The sequence below is a fragment of the Artemia sp. Qi Xiang Cuo genome, chromosome 7, assembly GCF_049724085.1.
Source record: "Artemia sp. Qi Xiang Cuo chromosome 7, ASM4972408v1, whole genome shotgun sequence".
In the NCBI taxonomy this organism is placed as follows: Eukaryota; Metazoa; Arthropoda; class Branchiopoda; order Anostraca; family Artemiidae; genus Artemia; species Artemia sp. Qi Xiang Cuo.
In genome coordinates this window covers 52,457,044-52,479,145 of record NC_142800.1, presented here as the reverse complement: position 1 = coordinate 52,479,145, position 22,102 = coordinate 52,457,044, and the positions used below count along the sequence as shown (strand labels likewise).

The 22,102-nt window shown below is 34.5% G+C and overlaps 1 pseudogene; it reads left to right on the top strand.

Annotated features, from left to right (window-relative positions):
• The first annotated feature begins 18,544 nt into the window (after positions 1-18,544).
• LOC148950412 (uncharacterized) lies at positions 18,545-19,471 on the top strand (annotated as a pseudogene).
• The last annotated feature ends 2,631 nt before the right edge of the window (positions 19,472-22,102 follow it).

The window sequence follows — 22,102 nt, the reverse complement described above, 5'->3', positions numbered from 1 at the left end:
TTCCGTTAATATAGTTAATGAAGTGGGTTAGTATTGGCCACTGAAATGAACGAATAAATAATAACCAAATGTCACAGCAAATATGAAAATACAAAGAACTTTTGAACCGTGTGGCATATATTGATTGAAGATTGCCTTTTTTGGAAATTTATTTTTCCATAATCGTCCATTAGAATGGGGAGAAAGAGAAATGATAAGAAAGTAAAAACTGATGGTGGTAATAAGAGTGGTGATATATCAAATGAAAGCCTAACGTCAACCCGAAAAACTCTAAAAGTGAAAAAAGGCCTTCGCCAGAAGATTCTATTCTGGATTCGAGTGGCGAATGCTTACGACAGGAATGTGAGAAAACAAATGCAGAAAATATCATAAGAATTTTGGAGTTGTTGGAAACTTTACAATCAGACGTAAAAGAAATTAGAGAGTCCCTTCATAGTATAAAGACTGATGTTCAAAATATACAAAAGACTGTTCGTGAATTGGGAGAAAGATGGACGCGTGTGGAAGGTGATGCAAGAGAAACAAATAATCGGGTAGATAGTTTGAAGTCTAAGATGGAAAATCAGGATAAACTCGTGAATGATTTATTTACACAAGTTACATCATTGAAAAATCACTCTCATTGTGTTGCAGCATACGGAAAGAAAAAACAACATATTGTTTTGGAATGTGAGGACTGATTCATTGTCAGATGCAAAAAATACCATTAAAAGAGTGCTGTGTTACTGATTATAGGGACCGATACGGCATAATGAAAAATGCAAAGAAGTTAAGAGGAAAGGACTTGCAGTTTGGAAAACCAGTTTTTATTAGTGATGATGTTAGTAGAGAGGTACGCCAAATTAGAAAGGAATTGGTGGTAAAAATAAAATATTTGATGGAGATAGGTGTTGAATGCTGGATACCACCCGTAGTACCACCAGTTCTTTCTGTTAAATCTGCAGTTAACGTTGAAAAGATTGAATGGTTCAAAGCGTTAAAAATGTAAATAGAGGTTTGAGCTAGTTATTTACAGTGTTTGGAAATTATTTTTTTTAGAGAATATATGAAAAGTTATTAATTATGAAGGTTATTAAATTTTGGTTTGCTTATAAATGAAGTTGTGAGCCATATTAAGCCTACTGAATTTTATTTTGGGAGTTGATATGCGTATACATATCGACCGGTTTGTTTATTTGTTTTGTTTTATTTTTGTGTCTTATGTCCGCTTTGACGGAATATATTTTGTTATTTTTTTTGTATTTATCTAGGTTTAGATATATGTTTAGTAGATAATGATTTTTTTCACTACCACCACCCTCTACCGTCACATACATTAACTTTTATTGATGATGGTTAGAGATATCGTTTTACCTCCTGGGAACAGCAATGTCCTGCAACTTGAAAGTCAAAGGGTTGATTTTTCCAGCCAGTTTAATGAAAGAATAAATAGAAATTTAGATATTAATGCTACTGAGATTTTCACAAATGAACCTTCAAGGTATATTTTTAAAGAAGGGGCACTATCCTTGTATGGTGTTAGGGGCCATTTTGGCCTTAACATTTTTCTTTTGAATTGTCAGGGATTGAATTCTGCGCATAATTTTTTTATCGGAATTAATAAATACTAATGTCTTTCAGGTGATCGCTTTAACTGAAACGTGGTTAAATGATACTAACTTGCAATTACTGCATATCCCTGGTTATAATTTATTTTTAAGGAATCGAGAGTATCACCAACATAGAGGCCTAGCCATGGGCACCCATAAGCTGAATTCCAGGGGGGGGGGCAAACCTTATCTAATTGGCACTTTTAATGCTATATAATAGAAATCTCAGAACAAAAATATAAAAATAAGGCAGCATCATTCAGCCAGGGGGGGGGGCGGGAGCCCCCCCCCCTGCCCCCCCCAATGGGCGCCCCTGGGCCGAGCAGCGTATATTCAGGCGGATTATAAGGTTTCAATAAGAGAAGATCTTACAATATATAGAAAGAAAGCTTGCTAGTGTTTTGTTTTACATATAACTAGAGAGAATTTGAATTTTTGCATTGTTGTAATATATAGACCTCCGCAGAGCCTGCTCCATGACTTTATGGACCTATTTGAAGAACAATTATTGCAACTTCCGATTAACTCTATGCCATGTTTTATTATGGGGGATTTTAATATTGACCTTTTAGATCAGTCATCTTCTAGCACTGAATTTATTAATAGAAGTTTATCTAATGGGTTTCATCCTTGTATAAATATCCCTACAAGAATTACGGGAACATCAGCTAAGCTTCTGGATAACATCCTTTCTAATGTACCCTTGAGTCTTCCTAGGGCCATCATCAAGGATGTATCGGACCACTTTGGAGTTTAAGCTAGCTTTATAACTGTCACGAAGGTGGTTAAAGGCAAAAAATCAAGGATTCCAGTGATCAGTAAAAATGCGATGGTAAGACTTAAAAATGATATAGAAAAGGTGAATTGGTACGATGTTCTAGGCGAAGTTCAGGACACAAATTCAAAGTTTGTTTTATTTTATGAAAAGTTGCAGAGTTAAAAACCTTGGATTAGTCCTTTGATTTTGAAGCAAATAAATGTAAGAGATAAATTGTTTAGAGCTCAAATAATTAACCCAACACAAGAAAATAAGCAATAATATAAAATTTATTCGAAATAGGTAGAATACGATTTTAAGAAATGAAAAAAAAGAAATATTTTGAGAAAAAGTTTAAGGAGGTCGAAGGATGACCTAAGAAAACCTGGGGACTAATAAAAGAAGTGATTGGATTAAAAATAAATAGTGTACCTGATGAATTAGTTAGTGTAATGGGAAAGACTTTGAATTCTGAAAAGGACATATGCAATGAATTTTAAAGTTATTTTTCGAATATTGGTCTGAATATAGATATGTCAGTTGTACCTGATACTGGCGATCCGACGTTCGAGTCCCTACTGAGGGACCAAATTGATGTATCTCTTCACCTTAGATTTGTAACAGAAGATGAAATTAAACAAATTATTTATGGGTTGCGTAGTAATTCATCTGGTAGCGATCATATTACTCTAAAAACACTTAAAATGTATTTTTCCTGTTATAGCTGAAGTTTTATGTGGGTTAATTAATAAGTGTTTTCGTCAAGGAAAATTCCCAGACTGCTTTAAAGTTGCCCGTGTAATCCCAATTCATAAGGGTGATATTAAAAATGACCCAGGAAACTATAGACCGATATCTGTTTTACCCATCATTTCCCGTGTTTTAGAGAAGTGTTTTAGTATAAGAATGATGAGTTTTTTGGAGGATCATAAGTTACTGGTAGAGACACAATTTGGGTTCCGTAGAAAAAGGACAACGGAACAGGCGATGATTTATTTGACATCTATTATTATTGAGGTATTAGATGAAGGTTTTAAAATAGGTGCTATATTTTTAGATCTGATGAAAGCTTTCGACACTGTGGATCATGAACTTCTACTTAAGAAGTGTAAGGTGTATGGTTTGAGGGGTAAATCATTAAATTTTTAAGACGTTTTTTAAGTAATTGTTATCAGCATGTCCAACTAAATGATTCTTCTTCAAAAAAAAAGCGTATTGAAGTAGGTGTTCCGCAAGGATCAGTTCTCGGTTCTATAATATCCTTGATATTTATTAATGATTTACCAAATTGTCTGAATAATTTTTGCTATAGAATAAATGAACTAACGGTAAACCCGACTAATGAAACAGTTTCATTTTTAGCTGATGACACAACAGCCATTAGCACAGCTAAGACAGTGCAGCTGCTGCAGATTTCCATGAAGGAATCAGTTAATAGAATTATAACATGGCTGAGGGTAAATAAATTATGGATTAACATGGCTAAGTCTAACTTTATTATTTTCTCACGATCATCAAACTTTTACCCATGTTTCAAGGAATTAGATATGCCCAATGGCGTTATAAAACGGACTGCGTCTTTTAAATACCTTGGGATTGTAATAGATGAAACTCTATCTTTTAAGGAACATGTAACTTTAACTAGCAAAATTTTGGCAAGAAATCTCGGTATAATGAAGAAACTCCAACATTGCTTTCCCAAGTCTGTCCTTCGCCATCTTTGTTTTTCTTTAATGCACCCGTATATACTTTATTGTTCGAGTATTTGCCTCTCTACTTTTTCTTCTATTTTAAAACCAATAAGAGCTTTACAAAATCATGCCGTAAGAATTTTAGCCGGTATATCTCCACGTATAGTCTGTTCGAGAAATTTACCCAACTTTAAAAATTTTGCCGGCTGCAGGCCTTCGTGAGTTCTATGTATTGTGGTTTATTTTTGGACTGCAGCAGGATGTTCAGCCTCGTTGTTTTGATGATTTATTGTCCATTAGGTCTACTGTTCATTCTCACGATACAAGGGGTAGTGCGGATTTCTGTGTACCTAGAGGTATATGTTCCCGTTCATGTTTTTCTGTTTTTTATAAAGGTACACGGAAATAGAATAGTTTGAATAGTAATATTAAGACTATTGGTGACCCAAATATTTTTAGAAAAATCATTAAGGAACTGCTTTTTGCTGAATATGAGTTTTGATTGATTTATCGATCGTGGAGGTTTTGTTGATATGATGTTCCCAGAGGAAGTATAATATATGATATTATTTCGTATTTATTGTTTAGTGTGATGGTATTAGTTGTATCGGTAGCCAAGTGTTCTTTGTTTTAAGGATCTTGTTTTCTCTACCTCCCCCACGGACAAGCTTTGCTTTTTAGGGGATGAGGTAATAATTTTTTGTTGATGTTTTTTTTTTAAAATAAATCTTTCTTTCTCTTTATGTAAACAATGTACGAATTGCCATAAAAAAATCTTATATGCCCCTAAGACACAACTTACAACCCTTGCCCCTGGACTTTGGGGGTTGTGTCGGGGTCGGTCGAAAACAGGATCAGCCGCTTTGTGGCATGATTGAAACAGGTTTTTGTGTGGCATTTCCGCATAGAAACAAAAATGAATTCTTGTCGAAAAGGGGCATGTTTAAGAGCTGACGTCACAAGACTTGTTTTGTTTCTTAAGCTAATACGAAGGTGATGATATGCCGATTCTAAACCAAACACGACTCTATTGAAATGTGGCATGTATAGGCATCACGTCAAAAACTGGTTTTTATCACAAAAGTTGAATGTCTCTTGTTTTGGCTTTTGCCAAGTATACAAAGACATATCGATCGTTTATATGGGTCAGCTAATTACGAGTTATGGAGTTTGTACTTTGAATAGAATATTGTATATGAGACGCAAATCTCTTATTCTCTTAACCCAAATCTCTTAACACAAAAAATATATCAAACAGTTCGTGGTAACGAACTGTAAGTAAGGAGCGACCCGGCTCAATTATAACCGAAACTCTAAAAAACGGATTTTTGATACCAATAGATACATCAAAAGAATCAAATTTTAATTCTGATGTCAAGTATATAAGTTTCATCAAGTTTAGTTTTACCCATCAAAAGTTAAGCGTCTGAGAAAATTTGGCTGATTTTTGAAAAAAGGGAGAAAGACCCCCTAAAAGATATAGAAGCTTAATAGAAGTCACAACATTATATTCAGCTTATCAGAAACCCTACTGTAGAGGTTTCAAGCACCTATCTACAAAAATGTGGAATTTTGCATTTTTTGCCAGAAGAAAGATCACGGATGCGTGTTTATTTTTATTATATTTTATTTTTTTACCAGGGGTGATCGTTTCGACCCATTGGTCCTAGAATATCATGGGAGGGCTCATTGGAACAGAAATTAAAATCTCTAGTAACCTCTTAAGTGACAAAAAAAATGGAGGGCAACTAGGCCCCCTCCCAGGCTCATTTTTTCCCAAAGTCACCTGATCAAAAATTTTAGAGAGCCATTTTGTTCAGCATTGTCAACCATTTGATAACAATGTCTTTTAGGAGGACTTAATCCCCCGGAATCCCTGGGGAGAGGGCTGAAAGTTATGGAATTTATCAAATGTTAACATATAGTATAGGTTATTGGTAAGTATACAGACGTTTTCAGGGGGATTTTTTTCTGGTAGGTGGGAAGGGGGGGGGATCGGGGGTTATATGGGAGGATCTTTCCATGAAGTAAGTTTTCATTGGGGAAGGGACATTGCTATGTGGGGGGCGCCGCATTTCCAAGCATTATTAAAGAAAAAGATCAGAAATTATATTTAAAAAAAACAAGTTTTTCAACTGAAAGTAAGGAGCACCATCAATACTTAAAACAGACAGAAAATATTACGTATATGATTGGGTTCAACCCCTAGTCAATGCTTTCCTCTTCCAACCAAAGAATTTTAGTACTTTCATAAGAGCTATTTATTCTAATTAATGGGCTTGGAGATAAAGGAGTCATTTTTAAAGAATTTGAACAAAATTTGAACTTTAGCTCAATGAGAAAGGTATTGACTAAGGGGCAAACCCCCTAATATACGTATTAAAAATCAATGAATACTGAAGTTCGTTACGTAAGTTAATTCGTAAGTTACATATATTTAATACTAATCAAAACGTTCGTAAGTAAAATCAAACAAGTTTTGAAAAAGCCATTTAATTAAAAAAATTTAAATTAATATGCAATTTTTTTTTTATTATTCATGTACGGCGAGCCAAAATTAACACCTACATTAATTCAAAAAGTTTAAAAAATTAAATAAAAAAAACAAGTTTTTTTAACTGAAAGTAAGGAACAATGTTAAAACTTAAAACGAACAGAAATTATTCCGTATATGGCAGAGGCTGTGCCCTCCTTAACGCTTCACTTTTTACGCTGAAGTTTGACTTTCTCACAACCTTATTTTTTTTAAACAATAACAAACTTTAGCGTAAAGAGCGAGGCGTTGAGGAGGGCACAGCCTCTTTCATATACGGAATAATTTCTGTTCGTTTTAAGTTTTAACGTCGTTCCTTACTTTCAGTAAAAAAAAAACTTGTTCCTTTTAAATTTAATTTTAGTACATTGCAAAGTATGTTCTGGCCTTTGGAATGCAAAGGGGGTTTGACAGTGCCGTAATTTCTTCAAAATCCTGGGAAGGGGGGCGGGTGATAAAGCTGGAGCCAAGTTATCCAAATTAAGTGAAAATGACAGTGAATATTTTTTTTTTGGGGGGGGGGGATGGCAACGGAAACGAAAAAAAACAAAATGCCCAATCTAGATATAAAACCTATTGATTTACTAGAATACGGAGTGTGTAATCTGTTGGTATTAAATTAAATATTTATATGTAACCAAAAAATTTGCATAATTGATTATGTATATGAAATTACTGTCCCGTCATCATCCAATCCTGTTCGTCATGGTTTCAAAATCTACAGATGTTGCTCATTAGATCAGAAAATGAGAGTTCAAGTACCTTTTTTGAATAGGTCGATAGTGAATGTAGACCAATGAGCTGTGGCAGGGAGAGGGGGTATTTTATGACGGAGAGTACCTTCTACGATTGATTTTACTGCACGAGGAGATAATTTTATCATGCAGGAAGAGCATTTACCATCGTTATTTGAGAAAGGATCATAAATTAAATTTAAAAATAGTTTTTTTTCAACTGAAAGCAAGGAGCGACATTATAACTCAATACGAACATATATTATTTTTATATAGAGGGGGTTTTCACAGGGGCTTTATTTGATGGGGCCAGATGGAGGCAGTTTTCCCTCTCTCAGTAATGTGGAGAAGAAAATTATAATACATCCAATCTCCGTTGAAGTTTCTCAGGATACTTGAATTATGTAGGTTTATCTTAGTTTTGACAATATTTGTTGCAGAATCTACAGTTCTGCTGGGGCGACGGGCAGAATGAGGTCAAGGAAGGGCTTTGGTTCTGAAGAGGTAGTTGCCCTCCAGGCCCCACATCAAATTACGCCCCCGGGTTTTGAGCCCTACTCATGTTAATTTCTGCTTGTTTAGAGTCTGACTCGGTTATTTATTTAATTTTTGTTTCTTTTGGATTTCATTTATTTAATGAGGATGATTGGTAATAGTTTTATGCTTGACAGGTCATTTTAATATATTTCACTCATTCTTAGTTTAACGGAGTTCATTTCTAGTTTTTTTATTTTGAATTGAAGTTATCAAGTATTTTTCAAAAGGCTGCATAGGTTGAATCAAGATGCTGGGAAATAGTAAACAGAGAAAAGCCAAGACAGATAGTCAAAGTAATTGAGATGCCTTCCTTTGACATATTTTTTTGTTGAAAAAGTTTTTTTATTTAATGTCAATGAAGAACGAACAAAAATTAATAATAAAGACTTTTTCCGGAAAGAAAATTTTTCAAAGAAAATTAAAGAGCTCCATTGAGCCAAACCCGGGTAGAAATAATGTAAAATAGTTTTTAAGTTTTGCTTATAACTCGAATTTTACCTTGCGATAATTAAAAGGTGTAACCCTTTTCAATGATTTTACCCCCCCCTCCTCCCAGTATTTAATACACTAAAAATACCCCAGCAAGAAAATAGTGCGACCCCCTCCATTGGAAAATACACCCCTTGAAAATACTTCACCAGAAAATATCCCTAAGAAAATACCCCCCTCCCGACATTACCCACAGGGGGAACTACGACTTTCCAAAGTAGATATTTTTAGGTTGGTTTTTTTTTTTTTTTTTAACTATAGGAAAGCAATTTTGTTTATTGTGTATTATATTCCACTCACTCAAATTAACGCTTTGTAAAACTCGAAAACAAATTGTTTTCTTAGTTCATTTGCAAAAAAGGGGGGTGGGTAAAGTATTTGGACAGTTTGAAGTCAGAAAACAATCCTTGCTTCATAATATGCAGAATAATTATACCTAACGCATTTTTCAGGCACACCCGCTATACTTTATCCCTCCCCCGCTTAATGTGCAAATATATAGCCTAAATTTGTTTCTAAAGTAGCAAAGAAACTCAATAAGAAATTGGTTTGTTCTCGAGTTTCACACATCGTTAACGTCGTGTACTATAGGCCACTTACTCAAGTTTACGATTCACATTTTACTCAGTTTTACAAGTTTAAAAGTTTTAGGGAGCGTAGACTTTTTTTAGTGGCGTATAATACACAAATACCAAAATTTCTTCCCCCCACGGAAAATAAAAAACAAAAATCATCTAAAATTCCTAAATTTTGAAAGACTTTCTTTTCCACAGAGGGGGGGGTCTGTTTCTGCGGGTTACTTACGGGGAGGGGGGTGTTTTCTGTGGGGAGTATTATCTGGGGAATATTTTCCACCGGGGGATGGGTGTATTTTCCAAGGGGGGAAGATTTAGCGGAGGGCTTCGAATGTCCAAAGGTGTGGATGTCCAAAGGTGTCCAAATGTCCAAAGGTGTCCAAGTGTGTCCAATAATGTCCAAAGGTGTTAAAAAACAAGAATAATTAAACAAAATTTGTATATTAATTTTACTTTTATTTGGTTAAACGGATTTCTCGAAACTCGTTTAATTTTATTTACGAACGTTTTTATTAGCAACAAATATTCTTAAATTACAAATTAACTTACGTAACGAACTTCTATATTCATAGATTTTTAATGCGTATATTTGGGGGCTCGCCCCCTAGTCAATACTTTGCTCTTTAAGATAAAGTATTAATTTTGTTACAATTCTTTAAAAATGACCGCTTAATCACAAAGGCCGTTAATTAAAATAAATATCTCTTTTGAAAGCACTAAAAAATATTTGGCTTAAAGAGCGAGGTATTGACTAAGGGGTGAACCCAATCATATAAATAATATTTTCTGTTCGTTTTAAGTTTTGATGTTGCTCCTTACTTTCAGTTGAAAAACTTGTTTTTTTTCAATTTAATTTCTTATCTTTGTCTTTAATAATGATGGGAAATCCGGTGCCCCCTTCACAGCAATGTCCCTTCCCCCATGGAAACTTCCTTCATGGCCATATCCTCCCATATAACCCCGACCCCCCCCCCACCTACCAGAGAAAATCCCCCCTGAAAATTTCTGTATACTTCCCAATAATCAATACTATATGTTAACATTGGGTAAAGTTCATAACTTTCCGCCCTCCCCCCGGGGAGTTCGGGGGATTAACTCATCCAAAAAGACATAGTTATCATATTTTTGACATTGCTGAACAAAATGGCTATCTCAAAATTTTGATCTGGCGACTTTGGGAAAAAATGAGCGTGGGAGGGGGCCTAGTTGCCCTCCATTTTTTTGGTCACTTAAAAAGGGAACTAGAACTTTTAATTTCCGTTCTAATGAAAACTCCCACGATGTTCTATTGTAGTTTTCAGTTCGGATAAATCTCCCAAGGAATTGACTTTTCCTTTCGATTGATATTCCTGAAGCAAACTTATGCTTTGCTTCAGGGTGTCAACTCACATTTGGGTTGTTAAAGGTTTTGAAATCTCTAGGGAGAATTCTAGAAAACCGGAACATATTATTTGCTCTTGTCCTTGGTTTGAAATGAAGCCTTATGAAATTTTTTCTACAATAGGACTCAAAGAAGCAACATATTTGATAAGATTGTTAAATTTTGTATATTGTCCGGATTCTGGAATATTGCATTGCTGGAAGGTGTCGTAAGTGTCTTTTAGTCACATAAAACAACTTATTATGAGAAGATTTCAAGTGTTTTCACTTAAAGGGAGTAGGAAGGCGTAGCTCCAAAAGCATTTTTGAGCTTATGATTTGTTAAGTTTCTGCTGTGTTATGATTTGTGATTTATGTTATGTTATGTTATGATTTTCTATGGTTCAAAAACGTCGTGGCCATCCCAAATTAGCTAATTATGCAAATTAAAACGGCAAAATCTTTCAATTTGCTTGCGTTGAAGTTTTCCTTTCAATTCAGATGTTAAAGCAAAACTTTTGGTTACCATTCCACTTTGCTCCAGGGGTTGTAGCCATGTTTGTTTGTTTAGACAAAAATCGACAGAAGTAAAAATTCATAGATCATGAGATCAGAGACTGTAAACCAAATACTATTAAGATTTTCAGGAATAACTATCAGCATATGTATATTAAACTGACAAACCACATTCACTTGTATTTTCTTTCTAACAGTTCGTGGTTACGAACTGTAAGTAAGGAGCGACCTGGCTCAATAGTAACCAAAACTCCAAAAAACAGAATTTTGATGCCCATAGATATGTAAAATAAATCAAATCTTTATAGTGATTTAAAATATATAAGTTTCATAGAGTTTAGTCTTACCCTTGACAATCGATGTGCTTGAGAAAATTTGACTTGTTTAAGAAAAAAGAGGGAAAAATCCTTAAAAGTAATAGAATTATAATGAAAATCGCTCCATTGGATTTTGTGTATCAGAGAACCCTAATGTAGAAGTTTCAAGCTCTTATCTTCAAAAATGTGGAATTTTGTATTTTTTGTCAGAAGAAAGATCACGGATGCGTGTTTTTTTTTTTTTTTTAATTTATTTATTTCCCCAGGTATGATCGTGTCGATCCAGTAATCCTAGAATATCGTAAATGGGCTCATTTGAATGGAAATTAAAAGTTCTAGTGCCCTTTTGAAGTGACCAAAAAAATTGGAGGGTAACTTGGCCCCCTCCCATGCTCATTTTTTCCCCGAAGTTACCCAATTCAAATTCTGAGATAGCCATTTTGTTCAACATAGTCGAAAATCTAATAAATATGTCTTTTAAGATGACTGAATTCCCCACTGTTCCCAGGGAAAGGCTGCAATTTATGAACTTTGCCCATTGTTTAGATATTGTTTTGGTTATTATGAAGTTTACAGCCGTTTTCATGAAGGATTTTTTTCTGGTTGGGGGGGGGTGCAGGAGGAGGGGGTGACTCGGGAGAAGCGGGCCGGGGAAGAGGGGTGCGGTGGGTGAGGGACAGGTCTATGACAGAGGCGCCGGATTTCCAGCATTATTTAAAAACAATCGGAAATTAAATTTAAAAAAAACAAGTTTTTTCAACTGAAAGTAAGAAGCAACATAAGAACTTAAAACGAACAGAAATTATTACGTATATGAGTGGGATCACCCCCAAGTCAATACCTCGCTCTTTACACTACAGTTTTTTATAGTGCTTTCAAAAGAGCTATCTATTCTAATTAAACAGCCTTTGTGATTCAGGGATTTGTGATTTAAACAAAATTTTTACTTTAGCGTAAAGAGCGTGGTTTTGACTAAGGGGAGAACCCCCTTATATACGTAATAACATATGCGTGATAAAAAAAAACAAAAAAAAAAACCAGCTATACGGCTCAATAGTAATCGAAACTCTTAAAAACGGAGTTTTGATGTCAATAAATGTATCCAAAGAATGGGCTCCTAATACTGATTATAAATATATAAATTTTATGAAGTTTAGTATTACTCATAAAAGGCTACGAGCCTGAGAAAATTTGCCTGATTTTTGAAAGAGGGGGAAACATCCCCTACAAGTGAAATAATTTTAATGAAAAGCACACCGTCAGATTTAGCGTATCAGAAAGCCCTGTTACATATGTTTCAAGCTCATATTTGCAAAAATCTGCAACTTTGTATTTTTTGCCAGAAGAAAGATCACGGAGGCGTGTTTATTTTTTTTCAGGGGTAATAGTACCGACCCATTGGCCCGAGAAAATAAAGAGAGAGCTCATTCGAAGTTACAAAATTTAAGTTAAAAAAAACTGTTTTTTTATTTATTTTTTGAAGGTTTTTGAATTAATGCAGGTTTTGATATTGGCTCACCGCACATGAATAATTAAAACAAAATTTGTATATTAATTTTACTTTTTTTTGATTGAATGGCTTTTTCAAAACTTGTTTAATTTTATTTACGAACGTTTTGATTAGTAATAAATATACGTAACTTACGAATTAACTTACGTACCGAACTTCTATATTCATTTATTTTTAATACGTATATTAGGGGTTCACCCCTATTCAATACCTTGCTCTTTAAGCTAAAGTTCGAATTTTGTTCCAATTCTTTAAAAATGTTTCCTTAATCCCAAAGGCCGTTAATTAGAATAAATAGCTCTTATGAAAGTACTAAAAATTTTTTGGCTTGAAGAGCGAAGTATTGACTAGGGGTTGAACCCAATCATATACGTAATATTTTCTGTCCGTTTTGGGTTTTGATGGTGCTCCTTACTTTCAGTTGAAAAACTTGTTTTTTTTATTTAATTTCTGATCTTTTTCTTTAATAATGCTGTGAAATGCGGCACCCCCTTCACAGCAATGCTCCTTTCCAATGAAAACTTCCTTCATGGAAAGATCCTCCCATATCACCCCCGCAAAAAACAAATACTTTTGTTTAATGAGCAAGGTGTTGAAAAGGTTTTATATTTGTTTTAAGTTTTAAACTTGCTCCTTATTTTAGATGAAAACCCTTTCCTATTTGTTTAATTACATTTCATGAAACTGTAAAGTTATATGAAAACAGTACTTTTGGTAGCACAGAAAAAAAAATCAGTATTTCTATGTTCTCTGTTTTTATATATAGACAAAAAAGGTACAAGAACTTTTCATTTCCATTAGAACGAGCCCTATCCTTACGTTCTAGGCCTACATGGTCGATATGATCACCCCTGGAAAAAAAAACAACAACAAAAAGCCAAATAAACACGCATCTGTGATTTTTCTTCTGGTAAAAATTGCAAAATTCCACATTTTTGCAGATATGAGCTTGAAACATCTACAGGTTCAATCTGATGGTGTGGTTTTCATTAAAATTATATGACTTCAAGAAGGTCTCCCACTTTTTCCGAAAATCAGACAAATTTTCTCTGACCCGTAGCTTTTGATGGGTAAGATTAAATTTAATGAAACTAATATATTTGGAATCAACATAATAAGTCAATTCTTTCGATATATCTATTGGTATCAATATATAAAATTCTTTCAGTTTATTGTTCCACACTCAAAACAAAACATTTGAGAAAATTTGCCTAATTTTTTAAAAAGGGGACCTCCCCCCCCAAAAAAAAAGCTAGAGATCTTACTGAAAATCTATTTATCAGATACATCATATCAGAGAACCCTGCCGTGGAGGTTTCAATCTCCCGTTTAAAAGTATGAATACCTAACTTTTAGATTCTCCAGTGGTAAAAGTAGGACTGGCACTCGCCGTCAGTACTGGCGTCACTCCCGTTGTGTCGCATTATTTTCCATGACCTGAAGCTATGCTTGGTAATTGGTGTTTCCGTATCAGCTATCATGAGGGAGGGGGGTGAGTCATTGTTTAGGTGGGGGTAGGTACGGTGGTTTCATATTCGTTCAAAAATTAAATTAAAAAAAAAAGTTTTTTTAATTGAAAGTAAGGAGCGAAATTAAAACTTAGAACGAAAAGAAATTTTTCCTAATATGAAAGGGGATGTCCCCTCCACAACGTCTCGCGCTGTTCGCTAAAATTTTATTTTTTAAAAAAAAAGAGTTGTGAGAAAGAATCAAACTTTATCGTAAAGAGAGAGAGAGAGAGACGTTGAGGATGGTACAGCCCCTTTCATATATGGAATAATTTCTGTTCGTTTTAAGTTCCTGTCGCTCCTTACTTTCAATTAAAAAACTTGTTTTATTATTTTATTTTTGAACGTTTTTTAATTAATGCAGGTTTTGATTTTTGCTCACCGAATAATTAATAATTAAAACAAACTTACCCCCCCCCCACGGAAAATACCCCCCGTGAAACATAAGACTTTCAAAATTTGAGAGTTTCATTTGAGTTTTATTGTTTTTTAATTTCCGTAGGGGAAAGGAATTTTGATACTTGTGTCTTATACGCCACTCACTCAAGTTTCCGCTGTGTAATATTCGAGAACACACCAGTTTTTTCGTTAGTTTCTTCGTTAATTTAGAAATAAATTTGGGCTATATATTTGCATATTAGAAGGAGGGGGGTTAAAGTATAGCGGGTCTGCATGAAAAATTTGTTTGGTTTATTTATCCGTCATATAAGATAGATAGATCGAGAAGTGTATTTTAAAACCAAATATACGGCCATGAACATAATAAAATAAAATAAAGAGTTACCCAATTAAAATTCTGAGATAGCCATTTTGTTCAACATAGTCGAAAATCTAATAAACAAGTTTTTTTTTCAAATTTAATTCAGTAAAGTGCAAAGTATGTTCTAGCCTCTGGAATGCATTGGGGTTTTGACCGTGCCTTAATTTCTTCAAAATCCTGGGAAGGGGGGAGGGGAGTGGTGGTGGTAAAGCTGGAGCCAAGTTATCCAAATTAAGTAAAAATGACGGTGAATATTTTTTTTGGGGGGGGGATGCAACGGAAACGAAAAAATAAACAAAAATGTCAAATTGATATGTACTCCCTCATGATTTCTGGGAATACTTCTGGTGTACGCTGTTGCTATTAAAGTAAAGATTAACATTAAACCCCAGAATGAGCAGAATCTATTTCGTATAGGAAAGAACTATCCCTTCCTCATCCACATCTATGCCTCATGGTCGCAAAAGCTTCAGAGGGTGCTCATTAGATCGGAAATTAAGAGTTCAAGTACTTTTTTTTATAAGTCGAAAGTGTTTGTAGACCAATGAGCTGCGGCAGGGGGTTGGGGTATTTTCTGAGGGAAAGAACCTTCAACGGTTGAGGTTGAAAAATCTTCAAAGTATTGAGGTTAAAGTTTAGAGTGTGTTGACAGGTATGTTAAACATGTGCACCTACAAGAGGAGGCAGGGGGGCATGGCCCGCCTGGAAGTTTGGGACCATAAAGTAATTTTAAAGAAACCAAAGGAAAGAGAGCAGAATAGGGAAAAACCAAGGAAAAAAATTTGTTGCCCCATTTTTGACTGCCCTCAATAGATAGTGATCCATAATAAGGAAAATATAAGTTCCAATTTGTGACTGAGTAAACCCTAACCAGTTTTCCACAAACATTTTTTCTATCTGATTTGGTTGGAGTAAAAATAGTTTTTGTAACTAGGCTATTGTTTTGTGTATTTTTTGTTGCTACTTACTTTTTTCATTTTTAAATACTTTTAATTTAATCGACATACCTTTTCCATTTTCTTTAGAAAATTGTTTGTCTCAAAGTTTCATTAAATAAAGAAAATAAAACAAGCTTATTCAACGGAAAGTAAGGAGCAACATTAAAACTTAAAACAGTTGAATAAACTTGTTTTTTTCTGATCGTTTTTTAAATAACACAGGATATATGGCTCTACCTCCAAGGAGAAATCCTCCTCCCCATAGGAATATTCTTTGGACAATTCCATCTTGCCTTATATTTACCCCGGACAATTACCCTTAACATCTCGACACGAAAATTGAATCGGCAAAGAGAAAGCAAGACATATAAAGAAATTTCGTATATGAATTCTGGCAAATTCACCCTGTTTAAAGTTTCTTATGAAAATTTCACCCCCTGGAAGCCTTCCTCTCCATTGAAAAATCTCCCGGCAGAATATTCGTCCTCCCTCCCCAGCCAAAAAAATGTATGCACACTTCCCAATAACAAATAAAACAAAGGACATTTTTTATAACTTAAAAACTTACCTCCAGGGGCTGTAGGGGGTCATTTTATCTCAAAAGACAGTTATTGGACCTTTCAACTATTTTGAAGAAAACAGCTATCTCCAAACTTTGTTGACTATTTTGGCATTGAAATGCACTCTCTTGGTCTGATATCCCCCAACCCACCCCGGTCCGGGGGGCAACCTAAGACCATGTGCAGGGGGGGCTCAGGGGACGGGCCCGGGTGGAATTTATCGAGGGGGGACAAAAATATTTTTGTCTCCCTAATTTTATATGGTCAACAAAAATTGCTACCAACAGGAGTTTGGCTACTACCCCTTTCTCCCTTCCCAAACCATAACAGTCTAAGGTATGTTATGTCCTTTCCGTTTTATTGAAAACTATATGTATCTCGAACAGCGAGCTTTTGTTTTTCAACACATCAACTACAAAAAGTGTAAAATCAATATAATAGTCCGTATAACTGTAAGGAACTATTGAAAATAATGAAAATTAATTCTAGTAAGCTCAGGAATTTAAGGATTTATTTCACTGTAATTTTTATTGCAAAAAACTTTTTTATTTTAATTTAATTTTAATGTATTATTTAAAATTTACCAGCATTATTACAAAAACTATCACAAAACAAATAAAAAAAAAGAATGTTTTTCAACTGAAAGTAAGGAGCAACGTTATAACTTAAAACGAAAAGAAATTATTTTCGTATGAGGAGGTTTCGCTCCTCCTTGATACGTTGCTCTTTACGCTAAAGTTTGACTATTTTTAATTGTTGTCCCAAATTTTCTAACGTTGTCTCCTGAAACAGAAAGGCTAGTTAATATTAGAATGAGAAGCTTTTATATAACTACAAAAAAAAGCTTTGCGTGTTTGACAAGTTAATTGTCAAAGCAGACACCGCTATTGTTTACTGCTTCTACTGCAACAATTATTCTTGAAAAAATATTATGTGCATAGTCTGGTTTATTTTTATATTGTCAACAAAAATTACTACTAAGAGGAGTTTGGCTACTGCCCCTTTCTCCTTTCCCAAACCATAAAAGACTTAAGCCTGTTATGTACTTTCCATCTTATTGAAAACTATATGCATCTTTAACAGTGTGCTTTTGTTTTTCAAAACATCGACGACAAAAAAAAATTAAATCATAGGCAGCGCAGAAGCGGTGCCTAAGTAAAGAACGATGTTGGCACAATGTATTTTTTTTCAGATCAGAGGGATATAGTACGAGCCAGTGATAAGAGGGCAGCTACCCTCTCCACCCTACACAAACGTCGTATTGTTCTAAAGTGCGTATACTAGGAATATTAAGATACACCTTCTATTCAAAATAGTCTAAATATCATATAACGAGGCTTTTAGCGATGAAACAGACCCCATAGATTAGGGTCAAGGGCCATAGTTTATGCCTAGGGGTTATTTAAGGTTATTATGGAAGGGATGCCTGTTTAACTTCAGAAGAGGCTCAATCTTTCTCACTGAAAAAAAACTATGTCAATATAAAAAGAAAAAAAAATAATCACAAAAACTTTTTGCACAAAATAAGTTTCCAAAAAAAATAAAGAACTCCATTAAACCAAAAATTAAAAAAGAATAGAATAAAATAATCTACCAAGCATACAACTACCATATATCAGTATCAATAAGTAAATGAAACCCAAAACACAATAAAATTAAAACAAGTCAAACTCATAACGAGCAGAAATTAACCTAAGTAGGGTTCAAAACTCTATGATTTCTAAAATCTAGAATATAATTTTTACTTTACTGAATTTTTTTTTAATGTTTTCACTTTTATAATTTGAATAAATAAAAAGTAATTAAGATTTTAAGAAATAAATATCAGCATATTTATATTAAACTAACAATGCACATTTTTTTAGTAAATTTATTTGAATTTTTTTCACCGAAGCTCCAAGCCATTGAAAGAGAAGCAGTTCGTTCCCATTTTTAGGTAGATTTGACATCCAACTGCTCTCTGGCAATTGTTTACTCATTAAAGTTTGGATCCTCTTTTACGGACTCGTGGATGTAGTTTTTAAGACAATGAAATACGTTTCTTTTTAGTTTCACTCTTATTTTATGTTCTTTTCATTTTTCAAAACAATAATATAAGATTATGTCGTTTAAAATAAATAAACATATAGAAATAACAAAATGGATTTCACAATCTTGAAAAAAGACCGACTATGTCTGTGACCGACGATGATCAAAAAATGGTAAGTACAATGTGCAAATCCACAGATGAAGATGAACAACAGGGAGTTAAAATCAATAAGGATGGTTACTAAACAAACTTTAAAGCAAAGGTGTCAGAAAAGATTGATACCGAAGAGGACTTTGAAAATGATAAGCTGGACATGGAGTTCAAGGAGTGCATGAAAATTAAAGAGTGCATGGAAATTAAAGAGGGCATGGACACTAAAGAGTGCAAGGACATGGAAAAGGTTGACTACCAAGAGAATATGGTGGAATGTTTTTGACTGGAAGTAGAAAATGAGTTCCAGATTAATGACGCCTATGATGACAACAATAAAAGAAACCCAGAACAAAAAAGTAACGTTAACAAAACGTTATACATAGCCAATGAACTATGTGAAGACAAATACCAGGGCTCTTACGAAACACAGATTTATAGTACACAGTCTGAGAAAAATAAATCGGCTTTTAATAAGCCGTCTCTGAATATTTGTTTTTTGTCCACAAAAGTACAAGATTTTCAAAATGATCGACCAAGTGTAATTAAAACAGTACATGGCGCCTCACTTCCTTCTCCAGTCGACCCACTTATTTACAAAACCAAGAAATTGGCACTTAGATCTACTGAGGCTGCCATAATCTTAAGGACCGCTCACGAAACTGGTATATCAAAGTTTAGACTCTGCAAGAACAAAGTTCCAGCCTATCCTACTGCAGATAGTATTTTTTTAGTATATTCAGATAGTTTTGAATACTTACAAGACTACAAGGCCGATGGTTACCGATATAGCAGAAGTAGTGGGGGACACTCATTATCTGTACACTCTGTTCATCCAAACTTCAGACAGAGAGTTAATCAACAGATGATTGAAGGCAAGATAGTTGATTTGAAGAGAAATATCTTTCGATATGATTAATTTGCATTCAACTGTCCCCTTGATCACTGTCTATGCACAGTGATTAAATATGTTGTTAATCGTGACAGAAAATTCAATTGTGACACCCATTTAATCCAAAAAAAGAAAGAAGGAATAAAAGCTATCCCTTTTGTTCATTCTGAGAAATCTGTATTAATAAGAGCTAAAAATCTAGCAAAGAACGCAACAATGACGCCCCGAGAACATTTCCATAAAGAGTTGAGCAAGACAGTGAATGAGCTGCAGACAAATGTTCCAAGAAGTCAGCAGCAGGTAAAGGATGCCTTTTCTTTGGCCAGAAAAAGCAAGATATCCAAAGAAACATGAAACATGATTCGATATCTTATGACGGAAACTGATTTTGTTGTGACAGAAAATATTTTTGGGCAAGGAGAAGCAGCCGTCACCTGCATATAAGAATTTACCATCTTAGAAGTTGATTACTTTGTAAAACACGGTATCCCGATAGTGTTCTATAATGATACCAAATATAACATTTGAAATTACTGGGTTTCAGCTCTGACATTCCGATATCCTGACTTTGACCATAAGGGGACAACAACTCTGATTTCAATTGCATTTTTACTTCACACAAATAGATCAGCTGATTCGCACGAAGAGCTGTTTATAGTTCTAATGAAGAAAGCACCAAGCATCAATTCACCGCAAAATTATTTTGTGAGTGATAGAGACAAGGGTCTAGAGGCTGCGAGAAAAAAAATAGTTCCTCATATTCAGGCTGCTCAGTGCTGGCTACACTATTAGATCAATGCACAACATGCACTTCAGAAAATGGGGGCATCTAAAGAAGACATCAAGGTAGTTCAAGACGATATTCTTCAGTTGCTAAGATCAAAAAGTGAAGATGAGTACTACCAAATAAGAACTGACAGGCTCGTGAAATGGTTATTCCCTGCATTTACCTACTTTCGAGATAATCTGGAATCTGACATGTTGAAGTATGATTGTGCCTTCATCGTTTCCCAGATTCCTGATTTTATTCCAGTCTCTGGAATAACCAACAATACCAAAGAGTCATTCAATGCTGTGATGAAGAGAGTTATACAACAACAGCGAGATATGTCAATGGATAGATATAACTTGGGTCTTCTTCGTTTAGACCATGAATATTATACACACGTGTCTCATGGATATAGGAGAATAGGAGATTATAGACTCCTTGAGAAGGCAAATAAGGAAAATTTAGTTCATATCAAGAAGGAAGAAAATCAACTTGAACCAAGGACAGAAATTTTTCTGCGTATGGTCCAAGAAGAAGATGAATCAAATTCCTTTTGGGAAATAAATATGACAAGAGAAGATCACCAGTAAAGTAGTTTAGGTGAAATAGCAGAAACGCTACGGAGAATGGGACATGGTACATTTTGCAACGAAAATCAAGTATATCTTGTTTAAAATCTGACTAGAAATAAGTTTAATGTTGTGACACCACGAACAGAAGCAATTACTGTTAGAGGAAATAAAATTGTTACAAAGGGTGCTCAGCGGAATAGCTTGGTTGAAGTTTGGGATTGTTCTTATGATTTTGGAATCCCTGCATGTCCCTGCAAACTAATAGTTTCAAGACTTCGAGGACATGCACTAGTAACAGAAAAATCAGTTATACAGCTTAAAACACTCAGGAAAGTGAAACGGAGATCTAAAAGGTGCGTGACGGGAGGAATAAAAAGCTCATTAACCATTCAGGACAGTTACGATAATAAACCGGCAGCAGAGTCTCTAGCAGCCAATGAGTTGTCATCTAGTGATTATCAGAATGAGGAGAGTTTTTCCCCGTCAATTAAGGAAACTGAGAAAGTTAACTTGAAAACAAGCAGGGAGCAGAATACATTAGAAACGGGTTTCAGAAATAAAAAAAAAAAATTATTGAAGTAGCTTCACTTAAAAAGAGTTCCAAACCACAATGGAAACGCTCTGATGGGAATCATAGTTCAAAAGTTGCAAAGAAAGTGGAAGATGCACAGTTTATGGAAACTGTTCAAAAAAGGCTGCATAGCCCCACTCAACTGATGAAACCCCAAAAAAGGGTAAGGAGACTGAATCTTTCTGTTGAAGCTAACCAGTCTACAGCCCTTTGTCATAGTCACGGGTTTAAAGGTCCCATAAGTGATTTGTGAGATGAATCAAAGCAAAAGATCCAGCATTAAAAAAGACTTTTTGAAATAGTCGTCAAATCTACTGATTCTGCTATCATAGAAAACGCTGAGAAACTAGATTGGTGGAAAGCTACTGGTTTTCCCTTGAGGGAGGACATAAACAGGTTTCCTATTATCTTTCAAGACTTTGAATCACTGCTGAAGCCTTATACTTGGATCAAAACTAAAATGGTTTGATACCTTGTGAATTTTGTGATTTCTAGCTGTGCGTCAGCTAGAAATATCGATAGCTACTCTACTTTCAATTTAACAAGTATTGATGCGTTGAATACTTACCCAAATACGCCGAAAGAGAGTTTTAGTTATTTTTACAATGATTGCAGTGTTTTGTCTGTTAAAGTTTGTGTAACTATGTGTTTTATAACGAATAATGATTAAAAGAATCGTTTAATACTAGGACAATGAGATTTCTAAAAGAAAGTTATACATCTTCTTTATATCCAGAATACGTTAA